The sequence below is a fragment of the Pseudophryne corroboree genome, chromosome 4 (assembly GCF_028390025.1).
Source record: "Pseudophryne corroboree isolate aPseCor3 chromosome 4, aPseCor3.hap2, whole genome shotgun sequence".
NCBI classification, from domain to species: Eukaryota; Metazoa; Chordata; class Amphibia; order Anura; family Myobatrachidae; genus Pseudophryne; species Pseudophryne corroboree.
The window spans coordinates 25,513,240-25,526,026 of NC_086447.1; the positions used below are offsets into that span (position 1 = coordinate 25,513,240).

Below are 12,787 nucleotides of genomic sequence, written 5' to 3' on the forward strand. Positions count from 1 at the left end.
TACTTTATGAATGCAACACCATCCAATATGCATGGTAGAAGGGAAATTGACTTTTGATATTCTGCAATATGATTTTTTGCTTGCTTTTTCATTAAGCAATGCAACAGTATATAGTTATCAAAATATAAATTATTGAATTCAAAGTGTTTAGGTAACAAAATATGTTTCTGCCAATTTCGAACTGGGGACCTTTCACGTGTGAGGCAAACATGAAATCACTACACTACAGATACTACATGAAAAATTTGCGACCATCATCCAATAAAAAATGATCTTTGGCATTCAGTATGGCATGCTAAAATAAACTTTTTATCTGATTGTATTTTTAATGAGCATTTTACCCAAAAATTCAGTGTTTTAAAATTCTAAAGCTAAAAGATTGTTTCTGCCCAGTTTTGAACTGGGGACCTTTCGCATGTTAGGCGAATGTGATAACCACTAGACTACAGAAACTGACTCTCGTGGATCCCATCACTATCTAGTCTGGAAGTACAAATGACACATGCTTTTCTTAGAAATATAATTTTTTCTAAACTTTTTTTCCTATTTTCTAATAATTTTGCCGCTATTTTTCCACTTTGCTTTTCAAGAGGACACATTCACTTATTATCAATTCTGATCATTGTATTTTCTAAAAAAATCTTTTTTTAATATATTTCTGACCAATTTTGAAGGGGGACCTTATGCATATTGGGTAAATGTGAATAACTCTACCCTACAGGTACTTCATGAATGCAACACCATCCAATATGCATGATAGAAGGGAAATTGACTTTTGATATTCTGCAATATGATTTTTGCTTGCTTTTTCATTGAGAAATGCAACAGTAGATAGTTATCAAAATATAAATTATTGAATTCAAAGTGTTTAGGTAACAAAATATGTTTCTGCCCAGTTTCGAACTAAGGACCTTTCGCGTGTGAGGCGAACGTGATAACCACTACACTACAGAAACTACATGGAAACAGCATCTCCCGCCATCCAATAAAAAATGATCTTTGACATACATTATGGCATTCTGAAATAAACTTTTTATATGATTGCATTTTTATTTGGCATTTCAACCAAAAATCCCTTGTTTTAAAATTCTAAAGATAACAGCATATTTCTGCCCAGTTTCGAACTGGGGACCTTTTGTGTTTTAGGCGAATGTGATAACCACTACAATACAGAAACTGACTTTTGAAGATCTCATCACTATGGAGTCGGGAAGTACCATTGGCAAACCGTTTTCTTAGAAAAAAAAATTCTAAACTTATTTTTCTATTTTCTAATAATTTCTATGCTATTTTTTCCACTTTGCATTTCAAGAGGACACATTCACTTATTAATAGTTCTGATCATTGTATTTAATAAAAAAATCTATTTTTAATGTATTTCTGACCAATTTTGAAGGGGAACCTTATGCATATTGGCTAAATGTGAATAATACTACACTACAGGTACTTTATGAATGCAACACCATCCAATATGCATGGTAGAAGGGAAATTGACTTTTGATATTCTGCAATATGATTTTTTGCTTGCTTTTTCATTAAGCAATGCAACAGTATATAGTTATCAAAATATAAATTATTGAATTCAAAGTGTTTAGGTAACAAAATATGTTTCTGCCAATTTTGAACTGGGGACCTTTCACGTGTGAGGCAAACATGAAATCACTACACTACAGATACTACATGAAAAATTTGCGACCATCATCCAATAAAAAATGATCTTTGGCATTCAGTATGGCATGCTAAAATAAACTTTTTATCTGATTGTATTTTTATTGAGCATTTTACCCAAAAATTCATTGTTTTAAAATTCTAAAGCTAAAAGATTGTTTCTGCCCAGTTTTGAACTGGGGACCTTTCGCATGTTAGGCGAACGTGATAACCACTACACTACAGAAACTGACTCTCGTAGAACCCATCACTATCTAGTCTGGAAGTACAAATGACACATGCTTTTCTTAGAAATATAATTTTTTCTAAACTTTTTTTCCTATTTTCTAATAATTTTGACGCTATTTTTCCACTTTGCTTTTCAAGAGGACACATTCACTTATTATCAATTCTGATCATTGTATTTTCTAAAAAAATCTTTTTTTAATATATTTCTGACCAATTTTGAAGGGGGACCTTATGCATATTGGGTAAATGTGAATAACTCTACACTACAGGTACTTCATGAATGCAACACCATCCAATATGCATGATAGAAGGGAAATTGACTTTTGATATTCTGCAATATGATTTTTGCTTGCTTTTTCATTGAGAAATGCAACAGTAGATAGTTATCAAAATATAAATTATTGAATTCAAAGTGTTTAGGTAACAAAATATGTTTCTGCCCAGTTTCGAACTAGGGACCTTTCGCGTGTGAGGCGAACGTGATAACCACTACACTACAGAAACTACATGGAAACAGCATCTCCCGCCATCCAATAAAAAATGATCTTTGACATACATTATGGCATTCTGAAATAAACTTTTTATATGATTGCATTTTTATTTGGCATTTCAACCAAAAATCCCTTGTTTTAAAATTCTAAAGATAACAGCATATTTCTGCCCAGTTTCAAACTGGGGACCTTTTGTGTTTTAGGCGAATGTGATAACCACTACAATACAGAAACTGACTTTTGAAGATCTCATCACTATGGAGTCGGGAAGTACCATTGGCAAACCGTTTTCTTAGAAAAAAAAATTCTAAACTTATTTTTCTATTTTCTAATAATTTCTATGCTATTTTTTCCACTTTGCATTTCAAGAGGACACATTCACTTATTAATAGTTCTGATCATTGTATTTAATAAAAAAATCTATTTTTAATGTATTTCTGACCAATTTTGAAGGGGAACCTTATGCATATTGGCTAAATGTGAATAATACTACACTACAGGTACTTTATGAATGCAACACCATCCAATATGCATGGTAGAAGGGAAATTGACTTTTGATATTCTGCAATATGATTTTTTGCTTGCTTTTTCATTAAGCAATGCAACAGTATATAGTTATCAAAATATAAATTATTGAATTCAAAGTGTTTAGGTAACAAAATATGTTTCTGCCAATTTCGAACTGGGGACCTTTCACGTGTGAGGCAAACATGAAATCACTACACTACAGATACTACATGAAAAATTTGCGACCATCATCCAATAAAAAATGATCTTTGGCATTCAGTATGGCATGCTAAAATAAACTTTTTTTCTGATTGTATTTTTATTGAGCATTTTACCCAAAAATTCATTGTTTTAAAATTCTAAAGCTAAAAGATTGTTTCTGCCCAGTTTCGAACTGGGGACCTTTCGCATGTTAGGCGAATGTGATAACCACTACACTACAGAAACTGACTCTCGTGGATCCCATCACTATCTAGTCTGGAAGTACAAATGACACATGCTTTTCTTAGAAATATAATTTTTTCTAAACTTTTTTTCCTATTTTCTAATAATTTTGACGCTATTTTTCCACTTTGCATTTCAAGAGGACACATTCACTTATTATCAATTCTGATCATTGTATTTACTAAAAAAATCTTTTTTTTTATGTATTTCTGACCAATTTTGACGGGGGAATTTATGCATATTGGGTAAATGTGAATAACTCTACACTACAGGTACTTCATGAATGCAACACCATCCAATATGCATGATAGAAGGGAAATTGACTTTTGATATTCTGCAATATGATTTTTGCTTGCTTTTTCATTGAGCAATGCAACAGTAGATAGTTATCAAAATATAAATTATTGAATTCAAAGTGTTTAGGTAACAAAATATGTTTCTGCCCAGTTTCGAACTGGGGACCTTTCGCGTGTGAGGCGATCATGATAACCACTACACTACAGAAACTACATGGAAACAGCATCTCCCGCCATCCAATAAAAAATGATCTTTGACATACATTATGGCATTCTGAAATAAACTTTTTATATGATTGCATTTTTATTTGGCATTTCAACCAAAAATCCCTTGTTTTAAAATTCTAAAGATAACAGCATATTTCTGCCCAGTTTCGAACTGGGGACCTTTTGTGTTTTAGGCGAATGTGATAACCACTACAATACAGAAACTGACTTTTGAAGATCTCATCACTATGGAGTCGGGAAGTACCATTGGCAAACCGTTTTCTTAGAAAAAAAATTTCTAAACTTATTTTTCTATTTTCTAATAATTTCTATGCTATTTTTTCCACTTTGCATTTCAAGAGGACACATTCACTTATTAATAGTTCTGATCATTGTATTTAATAAAAAAATCTATTTTTAATGTATTTCTGACCAATTTTGAAGGGGAACCTTATGCATATTGGCTAAATGTGAATAATACTACACTACAGGTACTTTATGAATGCAACACCATCCAATATGCATGGTAGAAGGGAAATTGACTTTTGATATTCTGCAATATGATTTTTTGCTTGCTTTTTCATTAAGCAATGCAACAGTATATAGTTATCAAAATATAAATTATTGAATTCAAAGTGTTTAGGTAACAAAATATGTTTCTGCCAATTTCGAACTGGGGACCTTTCACGTGTGAGGCAAACATGAAATCACTACACTACAGATACTACATGAAAAATTTGCGACCATCATCCAATAAAAAATGATCTTTGGCATTCAGTATGGCATGCTAAAATAAACTTTTTATCTGATTGTATTTTTATTGAGCATTTTACCCAAAAATTCATTGTTTTAAAATTCTAAAGCTAAAAGATTGTTTCTGCCCAGTTTCGAACTGGGGACTTTTCGCATGTTAGGCGAATGTGATAACCACTACACTACAGAAACTGACTCTCGTGGATCCCATCACTATCTAGTCTGGAAGTACAAATGACACATGCTTTTCTTAGAAATATAATTTTTTCTAAACACTTTGAATTCAATAATTTATATTTTGATAACTATCTACTGTTGCATTGCTCAATGAAAAAGCAAGCAAAAATCATATTGCAGAATATCAAAAGTCAATTTCCCTTCTATTTTTAATGTATTTCTGACCAATTTTGAAGGGGAACCTTATGCATATTGGCTAAATGTGAATAATACTACACTACAGGTACTTTATGAATGCAACACCATCCAATATGCATGGTAGAAGGGAAATTGACTTTTGATATTCTGCAATATGATTTTTTGCTTGCTTTTTCATTAAGCAATGCAACAGTATATAGTTATCAAAATATAAATTATTGAATTCAAAGTGTTTAGGTAACAAAATATGTTTCTGCCAATTTCGAACTGGGGACCTTTCACGTGTGAGGCAAACATGAAATCACTACACTACAGATACTACATGAAAAATTTGCGACCATCATCCAATAAAAAATGATCTTTGGCATTCAGTATGGCATGCTAAAATAAACTTTTTATCTGATTGTATTTTTAATGAGCATTTTACCCAAAAATTCAGTGTTTTAAAATTCTAAAGCTAAAAGATTGTTTCTGCCCAGTTTTGAACTGGGGACCTTTCGCATGTTAGGCGAATGTGATAACCACTAGACTACAGAAACTGACTCTCGTGGATCCCATCACTATCTAGTCTGGAAGTACAAATGACACATGCTTTTCTTAGAAATATAATTTTTTCTAAACTTTTTTTCCTATTTTCTAATAATTTTGCCGCTATTTTTCCACTTTGCTTTTCAAGAGGACACATTCACTTATTATCAATTCTGATCATTGTATTTTCTAAAAAAATCTTTTTTTAATATATTTCTGACCAATTTTGAAGGGGGACCTTATGCATATTGGGTAAATGTGAATAACTCTACCCTACAGGTACTTCATGAATGCAACACCATCCAATATGCATGATAGAAGGGAAATTGACTTTTGATATTCTGCAATATGATTTTTGCTTGCTTTTTCATTGAGAAATGCAACAGTAGATAGTTATCAAAATATAAATTATTGAATTCAAAGTGTTTAGGTAACAAAATATGTTTCTGCCCAGTTTCGAACTAAGGACCTTTCGCGTGTGAGGCGAACGTGATAACCACTACACTACAGAAACTACATGGAAACAGCATCTCCCGCCATCCAATAAAAAATGATCTTTGACATACATTATGGCATTCTGAAATAAACTTTTTATATGATTGCATTTTTATTTGGCATTTCAACCAAAAATCCCTTGTTTTAAAATTCTAAAGATAACAGCATATTTCTGCCCAGTTTCGAACTGGGGACCTTTTGTGTTTTAGGCGAATGTGATAACCACTACAATACAGAAACTGACTTTTGAAGATCTCATCACTATGGAGTCGGGAAGTACCATTGGCAAACCGTTTTCTTAGAAAAAAAAATTCTAAACTTATTTTTCTATTTTCTAATAATTTCTATGCTATTTTTTCCACTTTGCATTTCAAGAGGACACATTCACTTATTAATAGTTCTGATCATTGTATTTAATAAAAAAATCTATTTTTAATGTATTTCTGACCAATTTTGAAGGGGAACCTTATGCATATTGGCTAAATGTGAATAATACTACACTACAGGTACTTTATGAATGCAACACCATCCAATATGCATGGTAGAAGGGAAATTGACTTTTGATATTCTGCAATATGATTTTTTGCTTGCTTTTTCATTAAGCAATGCAACAGTATATAGTTATCAAAATATAAATTATTGAATTCAAAGTGTTTAGGTAACAAAATATGTTTCTGCCAATTTTGAACTGGGGACCTTTCACGTGTGAGGCAAACATGAAATCACTACACTACAGATACTACATGAAAAATTTGCGACCATCATCCAATAAAAAATGATCTTTGGCATTCAGTATGGCATGCTAAAATAAACTTTTTATCTGATTGTATTTTTATTGAGCATTTTACCCAAAAATTCATTGTTTTAAAATTCTAAAGCTAAAAGATTGTTTCTGCCCAGTTTTGAACTGGGGACCTTTCGCATGTTAGGCGAACGTGATAACCACTACACTACAGAAACTGACTCTCGTAGAACCCATCACTATCTAGTCTGGAAGTACAAATGACACATGCTTTTCTTAGAAATATAATTTTTTCTAAACTTTTTTTCCTATTTTCTAATAATTTTGACGCTATTTTTCCACTTTGCTTTTCAAGAGGACACATTCACTTATTATCAATTCTGATCATTGTATTTTCTAAAAAAATCTTTTTTTAATATATTTCTGACCAATTTTGAAGGGGGACCTTATGCATATTGGGTAAATGTGAATAACTCTACACTACAGGTACTTCATGAATGCAACACCATCCAATATGCATGATAGAAGGGAAATTGACTTTTGATATTCTGCAATATGATTTTTGCTTGCTTTTTCATTGAGAAATGCAACAGTAGATAGTTATCAAAATATAAATTATTGAATTCAAAGTGTTTAGGTAACAAAATATGTTTCTGCCCAGTTTCGAACTAGGGACCTTTCGCGTGTGAGGCGAACGTGATAACCACTACACTACAGAAACTACATGGAAACAGCATCTCCCGCCATCCAATAAAAAATGATCTTTGACATACATTATGGCATTCTGAAATAAACTTTTTATATGATTGCATTTTTATTTGGCATTTCAACCAAAAATCCCTTGTTTTAAAATTCTAAAGATAACAGCATATTTCTGCCCAGTTTCAAACTGGGGACCTTTTGTGTTTTAGGCGAATGTGATAACCACTACAATACAGAAACTGACTTTTGAAGATCTCATCACTATGGAGTCGGGAAGTACCATTGGCAAACCGTTTTCTTAGAAAAAAAAATTCTAAACTTATTTTTCTATTTTCTAATAATTTCTATGCTATTTTTTCCACTTTGCATTTCAAGAGGACACATTCACTTATTAATAGTTCTGATCATTGTATTTAATAAAAAAATCTATTTTTAATGTATTTCTGACCAATTTTGAAGGGGAACCTTATGCATATTGGCTAAATGTGAATAATACTACACTACAGGTACTTTATGAATGCAACACCATCCAATATGCATGGTAGAAGGGAAATTGACTTTTGATATTCTGCAATATGATTTTTTGCTTGCTTTTTCATTAAGCAATGCAACAGTATATAGTTATCAAAATATAAATTATTGAATTCAAAGTGTTTAGGTAACAAAATATGTTTCTGCCAATTTCGAACTGGGGACCTTTCACGTGTGAGGCAAACATGAAATCACTACACTACAGATACTACATGAAAAATTTGCGACCATCATCCAATAAAAAATGATCTTTGGCATTCAGTATGGCATGCTAAAATAAACTTTTTATCTGATTGTATTTTTATTGAGCATTTTACCCAAAAATTCATTGTTTTAAAATTCTAAAGCTAAAAGATTGTTTCTGCCCAGTTTTGAACTGGGGACCTTTCGCATGTTAGGCGAATGTGATAACCACTACACTACAGAAACTGACTCTCGTGGATCCCATCACTATCTAGTCTGGAAGTACAAATGACACATGCTTTTCTTAGAAATATAATTTTTTCTAAACTTTTTTTCCTATTTTCTAATAATTTTGCCGCTATTTTTCCACTTTGCTTTTCAAGAGGACACATTCACTTATTATCAATTCTGATCATTGTATTTTCTAAAAAAATCTTTTTTTAATATATTTCTGACCAATTTTGAAGGGGGACCTTATGCATATTGGGTAAATGTGAATAACTCTACACTACAGGTACTTCATGAATGCAACACCATCCAATATGCATGATAGAAGGGAAATTGACTTTTGATATTCTGCAATATGATTTTTGCTTGCTTTTTCATTGAGAAATGCAACAGTAGATAGTTATCAAAATATAAATTATTGAATTCAAAGTGTTTAGGTAACAAAATATGTTTCTGCCCAGTTTCGAACTAGGGACCTTTCGCGTGTGAGGCGAACGTGATAACCACTACACTACAGAAACTACATGGAAACAGCATCTCCCGCCATCCAATAAAAAATGATCTTTGACATACATTATGGCATTCTGAAATAAACTTTTTATATGATTGCATTTTTATTTGGCATTTCAACCAAAAATCCCTTGTTTTAAAATTCTAAAGATAACAGCATATTTCTGCCCAGTTTCAAACTGGGGACCTTTTGTGTTTTAGGCGAATGTGATAACCACTACAATACAGAAACTGACTTTTGAAGATCTCATCACTATGGAGTCGGGAAGTACCATTGGCAAACCGTTTTCTTAGAAAAAAAAATTCTAAACTTATTTTTCTATTTTCTAATAATTTCTATGCAATTTTTTCCACTTTGCATTTCAAGAGGACACATTCACTTATTAATAGTTCTGATCATTGTATTTAATAAAAAAATCTATTTTTAATGTATTTCTGACCAATTTTGAAGGGGAACCTTATGCATATTGGCTAAATGTGAATAATACTACACTACAGGTACTTTATGAATGCAACACCATCCAATATGCATGGTAGAAGGGAAATTGACTTTTGATATTCTGCAATATGATTTTTTGCTTGCTTTTTCATTAAGCAATGCAACAGTATATAGTTATCAAAATATAAATTATTGAATTCAAAGTGTTTAGGTAACAAAATATGTTTCTGCCAATTTCGAACTGGGGACCTTTCACGTGTGAGGCAAACATGAAATCACTACACTACAGATACTACATGAAAAATTTGCGACCATCATCCAATAAAAAATGATCTTTGGCATTCAGTATGGCATGCTAAAATAAACTTTTTATCTGATTGTATTTTTATTGAGCATTTTACCCAAAAATTCATTGTTTTAAAATTCTAAAGCTAAAAGATTGTTTCTGCCCAGTTACGAAGTGGGGACCTTTCGCATGTTAGGCGAACGTGATAACCACTACACTACAGAAACTGACTCTCGTGGATCCCATCACTATCTAGTCTGGAAGTAAAAATGACACATGCTTTTCTTAGAAATATAATTTTTTCTAAACTTTTTTTCCTATTTTCTAATAATTTTTACGCTATTTTTCCACTTTGCATTTCAAGAGGACACATTCACTTATTATCAATTCTGATCATTGTATTTACTAAAAAAATCTTTTTTTTAATGTATTTCTGACCAATTTTGACAGGGGACCTTATGCATATTGCGTAAATGTGAATAACTCTACACTACATGTACTTCATGAATGCAACACCATCCAATATGCATGGTAGAAGGGAAATTGACTTTTGATATTCTGCAATATGAATATTGCTTGCTTTTTCATTGAGCAATGCAACAGTAGATAGTTATCAAAATATAAATTATTGAATTCAAAGTGTTTAGGTAACAAAATATGTTTCTGCCCAGTTTCGAACTGGGGACCTTTCGCGTGTGAGGCGAACGTGATAACCACTACACTACAGAAACTACATGGAAACAGCATCTCCCGCCATCCAATAAAAAATGATCTTTGACATACATTATGGCATTCTGAAATAAACTTTTTATATGATTGCATTTTTATTTGGCATTTCAACCAAAAATCCCTTGTTTTAAAATTCTAAAGATAACAGCATATTTCTGCCCAGTTTCGAACTGGGGACCTTTTGTGTTTTAGGCGAATGTGATAACCACTACAATACAGAAACTGACTTTTGAAGTTCTCATCACTATGGAGTCGGGAAGTACCATTGGCAAACCGTTTTCTTAGAAAAAAAAATTCTAAACTTATTTTTCTATTTTCTAATAATTTCTATGCTATTTTTTCCACTTTGCATTTCAAGAGGACACATTCACTTATTAATAGTTCTGATCATTGTATTTAATAAAAAAATCTATTTTTAATGTATTTCTGACCAATTTTGAAGGGGAACCTTATGCATATTGGCTAAATGTGAATAATACTACACTACAGGTACTTTATGAATGCAACACCATCCAATATGCATGGTAGAAGGGAAATTGACTTTTGATATTCTGCAATATGATTTTTTTGCTTGCTTTTTCATTAAGCAATGCAACAGTATATAGTTATCAAAATATAAATTATTGAATTCAAAGTGTTTAGGTAACAAAATATGTTTCTGCCAATTTCGAACTGGGGACCTTTCACGTGTGAGGCAAACATGAAATCACTACACTACAGATACTACATGAAAAATTTGCGACCATCATCCAATAAAAAATGATCTTTGGCATTCAGTATGGCATGCTAAAATAAACTTTTTATCTGATTGTATTTTTATTGAGCATTTTACCCAAAAATTCATTGTTTTAAAATTCTAAAGCTAAAAGATTGTTTCTGCCCAGTTTCGAACTGGGGACTTTTCGCATGTTAGGCGAACGTGATAACCACTACACTACAGAAACTGACTCTCGTGGATCCCATCACTATCTAGTCTGGAAGTACAAATGACACATGCTTTTCTTAGAAATATAATTTTTTCTAAACACTTTGAATTCAATAATTTATATTTTGATAACTATCTACTGTTGCATTGCTCAATGAAAAAGCAAGCAAAAATCATATTGCAGAATATCAAAAGTCAATTTCCCTTCTATTTTTAATGTATTTCTGACCAATTTTGAAGGGGAACCTTATGCATATTGGCTAAATGTGAATAATACTACACTACAGGTACTTTATGAATGCAACACCATCCAATATGCATGGTAGAAGGGAAATTGACTTTTGATATTCTGCAATATGATTTTTTGCTTGCTTTTTCATTAAGCAATGCAACAGTATATAGTTATCAAAATATAAATTATTGAATTCAAAGTGTTTAGGTAACAAAATATGTTTCTGCCAATTTCGAACTGGGGACCTTTCACGTGTGAGGCAAACATGAAATCACTACACTACAGATACTACATGAAAAATTTGCGACCATCATCCAATAAAAAATGATCTTTGGCATTCAGTATGGCATGCTAAAATAAACTTTTTATCTGATTGTATTTTTATTGAGCATTTTACCCAAAAATTCATTGTTTTAAAATTCTAAAGCTAAAAGATTGTTTCTGCCCAGTTTCGAACTGGGGACCTTTCGCATGTTAGGCGAACGTGATAACCACTACACTACAGAAACTGACTCTCGCGGGACCCATCACTATCTAGTCTGGAAGTACAAATGACACATGCTTTTCTTAGAAATGTAATTTTTCTAAACTTTTTTTCCTATTTTCTAATAATTTTGACGCTATTTTTCCACTTTGCTTTTCAAGAGGACACATTCACTTATTATCAATTCTGATCATTGTATTTTCTAAAAAAATCTTTTTTTAATGTATTTCTGACCAATTTTGAAGGGGGACCTTATGCATATTGGGTAAATGTGAATAACTCTACACTACAGGTACATCATGAATGCAACACCATCCAATATGCATGGTAGAAGGGAAATTGACTTTTGATATTCTGCAATATGATTATTGCTTGCTTTTTCATTGAGCAATGCAACAGTAGATAGTTATCAAAATATAAATTATTGAATTCAAAGTGTTTAGGTAACAAAATATGTTTCTGCCCAGTTTCGAACTGGGGACCTTTCGCGTGTGAGGCGAACGTGATAACCACTACACTACAGAAACTACATGGAAACAGCATCTCCCGCCATCCAATAAAAAATGATCTTTGACATACATTATGGCATTCTGAAATAAACTTTTTATATGATTGCATTTTTATTTGGCATTTCAACCAAAAATCCCTTGTTTTAAAATTCTAAAGATAACAGCATATTTCTGCCCAGTTTCGAACTGGGGACCTTTTGTGTTTTAGGCGAATGTGATAACCACTACAATACAGAAACTGACTTTTGAAGTTCTCATCACTATGGAGTCGGGAAGTACCATTGGCAAACCGTTT

At 32.0% G+C, this 12,787-nt stretch overlaps 18 non-coding genes across 18 annotated transcripts; all 18 read right to left on the reverse strand.

Moving 5' to 3' along the window:
* Positions 1-380: 380 nt before the first annotated feature.
* Positions 381-453, reverse strand: TRNAV-AAC (transfer RNA valine (anticodon AAC)). The gene has a single exon. It is a non-coding gene; the product is annotated as a tRNA-Val (tRNA).
* A 430-nt stretch (positions 454-883) lies between these two features.
* On the reverse strand, positions 884-956 carry TRNAV-CAC (transfer RNA valine (anticodon CAC)). Its single transcript has one exon. It is a non-coding gene; the product is annotated as a tRNA-Val (tRNA).
* An 868-nt stretch (positions 957-1,824) lies between these two features.
* Positions 1,825-1,897, reverse strand: TRNAV-AAC (transfer RNA valine (anticodon AAC)). Its single transcript has one exon. It is a non-coding gene; the product is annotated as a tRNA-Val (tRNA).
* Positions 1,898-2,327: 430 nt separating this feature from the next.
* TRNAV-CAC (transfer RNA valine (anticodon CAC)) lies at positions 2,328-2,400 on the reverse strand. The gene has a single exon. It is a non-coding gene; the product is annotated as a tRNA-Val (tRNA).
* An 868-nt stretch (positions 2,401-3,268) lies between these two features.
* Positions 3,269-3,341, reverse strand: TRNAV-AAC (transfer RNA valine (anticodon AAC)). Its single transcript has one exon. It is a non-coding gene; the product is annotated as a tRNA-Val (tRNA).
* Positions 3,342-3,772: 431 nt separating this feature from the next.
* On the reverse strand, positions 3,773-3,845 carry TRNAV-CAC (transfer RNA valine (anticodon CAC)). The gene has a single exon. It is a non-coding gene; the product is annotated as a tRNA-Val (tRNA).
* Positions 3,846-4,713: 868 nt separating this feature from the next.
* On the reverse strand, positions 4,714-4,786 carry TRNAV-AAC (transfer RNA valine (anticodon AAC)). The gene has a single exon. It is a non-coding gene; the product is annotated as a tRNA-Val (tRNA).
* A 649-nt stretch (positions 4,787-5,435) lies between these two features.
* Positions 5,436-5,508, reverse strand: TRNAV-AAC (transfer RNA valine (anticodon AAC)). Its single transcript has one exon. It is a non-coding gene; the product is annotated as a tRNA-Val (tRNA).
* Positions 5,509-5,938: 430 nt separating this feature from the next.
* Positions 5,939-6,011, reverse strand: TRNAV-CAC (transfer RNA valine (anticodon CAC)). The gene has a single exon. It is a non-coding gene; the product is annotated as a tRNA-Val (tRNA).
* An 868-nt stretch (positions 6,012-6,879) lies between these two features.
* Positions 6,880-6,952, reverse strand: TRNAV-AAC (transfer RNA valine (anticodon AAC)). The gene has a single exon. It is a non-coding gene; the product is annotated as a tRNA-Val (tRNA).
* Positions 6,953-7,382: 430 nt separating this feature from the next.
* Positions 7,383-7,455, reverse strand: TRNAV-CAC (transfer RNA valine (anticodon CAC)). Its single transcript has one exon. It is a non-coding gene; the product is annotated as a tRNA-Val (tRNA).
* Positions 7,456-8,323: 868 nt separating this feature from the next.
* On the reverse strand, positions 8,324-8,396 carry TRNAV-AAC (transfer RNA valine (anticodon AAC)). Its single transcript has one exon. It is a non-coding gene; the product is annotated as a tRNA-Val (tRNA).
* A 430-nt stretch (positions 8,397-8,826) lies between these two features.
* TRNAV-CAC (transfer RNA valine (anticodon CAC)) lies at positions 8,827-8,899 on the reverse strand. The gene has a single exon. It is a non-coding gene; the product is annotated as a tRNA-Val (tRNA).
* An 868-nt stretch (positions 8,900-9,767) lies between these two features.
* TRNAV-AAC (transfer RNA valine (anticodon AAC)) lies at positions 9,768-9,840 on the reverse strand. The gene has a single exon. It is a non-coding gene; the product is annotated as a tRNA-Val (tRNA).
* A 431-nt stretch (positions 9,841-10,271) lies between these two features.
* Positions 10,272-10,344, reverse strand: TRNAV-CAC (transfer RNA valine (anticodon CAC)). Its single transcript has one exon. It is a non-coding gene; the product is annotated as a tRNA-Val (tRNA).
* An 869-nt stretch (positions 10,345-11,213) lies between these two features.
* TRNAV-AAC (transfer RNA valine (anticodon AAC)) lies at positions 11,214-11,286 on the reverse strand. The gene has a single exon. It is a non-coding gene; the product is annotated as a tRNA-Val (tRNA).
* Positions 11,287-11,935: 649 nt separating this feature from the next.
* Positions 11,936-12,008, reverse strand: TRNAV-AAC (transfer RNA valine (anticodon AAC)). Its single transcript has one exon. It is a non-coding gene; the product is annotated as a tRNA-Val (tRNA).
* A 429-nt stretch (positions 12,009-12,437) lies between these two features.
* On the reverse strand, positions 12,438-12,510 carry TRNAV-CAC (transfer RNA valine (anticodon CAC)). The gene has a single exon. It is a non-coding gene; the product is annotated as a tRNA-Val (tRNA).
* Between the last annotated feature and the right edge of the window lie 277 nt (positions 12,511-12,787).